Raw genomic sequence first — 3,309 nt, forward strand, 5'->3', positions numbered from 1 at the left:
CACCACTAACCACCGATTTCCAACCTGAAAAGGACCCATTTATCCCGCCTCTCTGCTTTCTGTTAGCTAGCCAATTCGCTATCTATGCTAATAGATTTCCTATGACTCTGCGTACCTTTATCTTCTGCAGTAACCTTTTGTGTGGCATCGTATCGAAAGTCTTTTGGAAATCTAAATACACCACATCCATCGGTACACCTCTATCCACCATGCTCATTATATCCTCAAGGAATTCCAGTAAATTATTTAAACAGGCTTTCCCCTTCCTGAATCCATGTTGCGTCTGCTTGATTGTGCTATTCCTATCTAAATGCCCCGCTATTTCTTCCTTAATGATCGCTTCAAGCATTTTCCGCACTATAGATGTTAAACTAACCGGCCTATAGTTACCTGCCTTTTATCTGCCCCCTTTTTTAAAAAGAGGCGTTACATTTGCTGATTTTTAATTCGCTGGTACCTCACCAGAGTCCAGAGAATTTTGGTAGATTATAACGAATGCATCTGCTAGAACGTCCGCCATCTCTTTTAATACCCTGGGATACATTTCATCAGGACCAGGGGACTTTTCTACCTTGAGTCCTATTAGCCTGTCCAGCACTACCCCCCTAGTGACAGTGATTATCTCAAGGTCCTTCCTTCCCACATTCCCGTGATCGGCAGTTTATGGCATGGTTTTTGTGTGTTCCACTGTGAAGACCGAAGCAAAATAATTGTTTGAGGTCTCAGCCATTTCCACATTTCCCATTATTAAATCCCCCTTCTCATCTTCTCAGGGAACAACATTTACTTTAGTCACTCTTTTCCGTTTTATATATCGGTACAAGCTTTTACTAACTATTTTTATGTTTTGTGCAAGTTTACCTTCGTAATCTATCTTTCCTTTCTTTATTGCTTTCTTCGTCATTCTTTGCTGTCGTTTAAAATGTTCCCAATCTGCTAGTTTCCCACTAACCTTCGCCACCTTATACACATTGGTTTTCATTTTGATACTCGCCTTTATTTCCTTGGTTATCCACGGCTGGTTATCCCTTCTCTTACTGCCCTTCTTTTTCACTGGAATATATTTTTGTTGAGCACTATGAAAGAGCTCCATAAAGGTCCTTCACCGTTCCTCAATTGTGCCACCGTTTAGTCTGTGTTTCCAGTCTACGTCCGCCAACTCTGCCCTCATACCACTATAGTCACCTTTGGTTAAGCATAGTACGCTCGTTTGAGACACTACTTCCTCACCCTCAATCTGTATTTCAAATTCAACCATACTGTGGTCACTCATTCCGAGAGGAGCTTTTACTGGGAGATCGTTTATTATTCCTGTCTCATTACACAGGACCAGATCTAAGATAGCTTGCTCCCTTGTATGTTCTGTAACATACTGTTCTAAGAAACAATCCCGTATGCATTCTATGAATTCCTCCTCAAGGCTACCCAGTGCGATTTGATTTGAACAATCGATATGTAGGTTAAAATCCCCCATGATAACTGCCGTTTCTTTTTCACATGCCTCCATTATTCCCTTGGTTATTGCCCGCCCCACCGTGAAGCTATTATTTGGGGGCCTATAAACTATGCCCACCAGTGACTTTTTCCCCTTACAACTCTTGTCTCCACTCACAATGATTCAACATTTTGTTCATAGAGCCAATATCATCTCTCACAACATCCTTTATTAACAGAGCTACTCCACCTCCTTTCCCTTCTTGTCTATCTTTCCGAATTGTCAGATACCACAGTATGTTTAATTCCCTGTCCTGGCCAACCTGCAACGTTTCTGAAATGGCCACCAAATCATACCCATTTATGATGATTTGTGCCGTCAACTCATTTACTTTATTTCGAATGCTGCGTGCGGTTAGGTAAAGTGTTTTAATACTAGTTTTTAAACCATAATTTTTAGTTTTGACCCCTCCTACAGCCCCTTTATTTTCATACATATTGTCCCTTCCTATCACCTTGTCGTTTACACTTGCCCCAGTGCTACTCTGCTCTGTTGCCTCCTGCCTTTTGCATTTTTTCTTGGGTTCCTGTGATCTGAGGTCTCACCCACTCTAACCAGCTCAGAGCCCTCTCCTGGGTTCCGAATACTCCTTGCATTGCCGAACCGACATTTCATACTTGACTTTTTATTATACTTTGACCCTTTAGAATTTTGCTGTACATTCGTCTGCTGCAAACTGCAGGGGCCACGTCGCCTAATGGATAAGGAATCTACTTTGATGCAAACAGTGGAGTAATCAGAAAATTGCAACGTCAAACGCTGCCCTGGTCATTTTGGCAAAACGTGTTCATCTTTATAAAACTAAACCTCGTTCGCACTCATTAATTAAAGGTGAGTTCCTCCCAAAGAATGCACTTATCTTTATTAAAAGGCATTTTTTCATGCTGTGTATATTGCTCACTGATTTTTGCAGATAGTTTCCAACAAACTAACAATTAATACCGATATACTATTAATGTTTCCAGTTCGAACAACTGCTTAGCGTCAATCAGTGTAATAAAGGGCAGTGGAGGGAGTTCCAATGAGATCCCCGTGCGTCGATAAAAAAAGAGCAGCTGTAGAATCGCTGCGAGCAGGGTTCGAACCTGCGCAGGAAACCCCCATTGGATTTCGAGTCCAACGCCTTAACCACTCGGCCATCGCAGCTACACAGTAGAGCTGCTTTAATAGTTCAATCGTCGGTGCAATTTATCACAGAGACCGCCTGCATGCTTGCCCTCTTGGATCTCCCAGACGATGTGAAAATTAAATCGTAGAATCACAGAATCTCACAGCAAAGAAGGAAACATTTCGGTCAGAACTGAAAGAATTTACATTTCGGGGAAAACTGAACAGTGTGGGGAGCTTCTTTCTCGAAAAACAAGTGAGATATATTTTTAACATTATTAAGGTATTTGATCGAGTTGATGTGGAGAAAATGTTTGCTATTGTGCAGGAGTTCAGAACGGGAGGTCACCGATAAATTCAGTAGACAATTCAAGAGCAACTTATTTACCAAAGAGTGGTTAGAATGTGGAAGATGCTACATAAACAGTAGTTGAGCCGAGTAGCACAGATTCATTTTAAAGGGAATTACCTAAGCACATGAGTGAGAAAGCAATAGAACAATATGCTGATAGGATCAAGTGAAGTAGGGTAGTGTGCAGCATTAACTCTAGCAACACCATTTAGGTACATTTGTCTCTTTCTGTGATGCAATCTCTATATAACGTTATGTAACACACATTTTAAACAACAACAACAACTTATATATAATTAGCACCTTGAAATTAGCGAAACGTCCAAGGCACTTCACAAGAGTATTATGCGATACA

General features: G+C 41.1%; 1 non-coding gene across 1 annotated transcript; it reads right to left on the minus strand.

The window, feature by feature from the left end:
• Positions 1-2,559: 2,559 nt before the first annotated feature.
• trnas-cga (transfer RNA serine (anticodon CGA)) lies at positions 2,560-2,641 on the minus strand. Its single transcript has one exon. It is a non-coding gene; the product is annotated as a tRNA-Ser (tRNA).
• Between the last annotated feature and the right edge of the window lie 668 nt (positions 2,642-3,309).

Source organism: Pristiophorus japonicus, unplaced genomic scaffold (genome assembly GCF_044704955.1).
Source record: "Pristiophorus japonicus isolate sPriJap1 unplaced genomic scaffold, sPriJap1.hap1 HAP1_SCAFFOLD_89, whole genome shotgun sequence".
Lineage (NCBI taxonomy): Eukaryota > Metazoa > Chordata > Chondrichthyes > Pristiophoridae > Pristiophorus > Pristiophorus japonicus.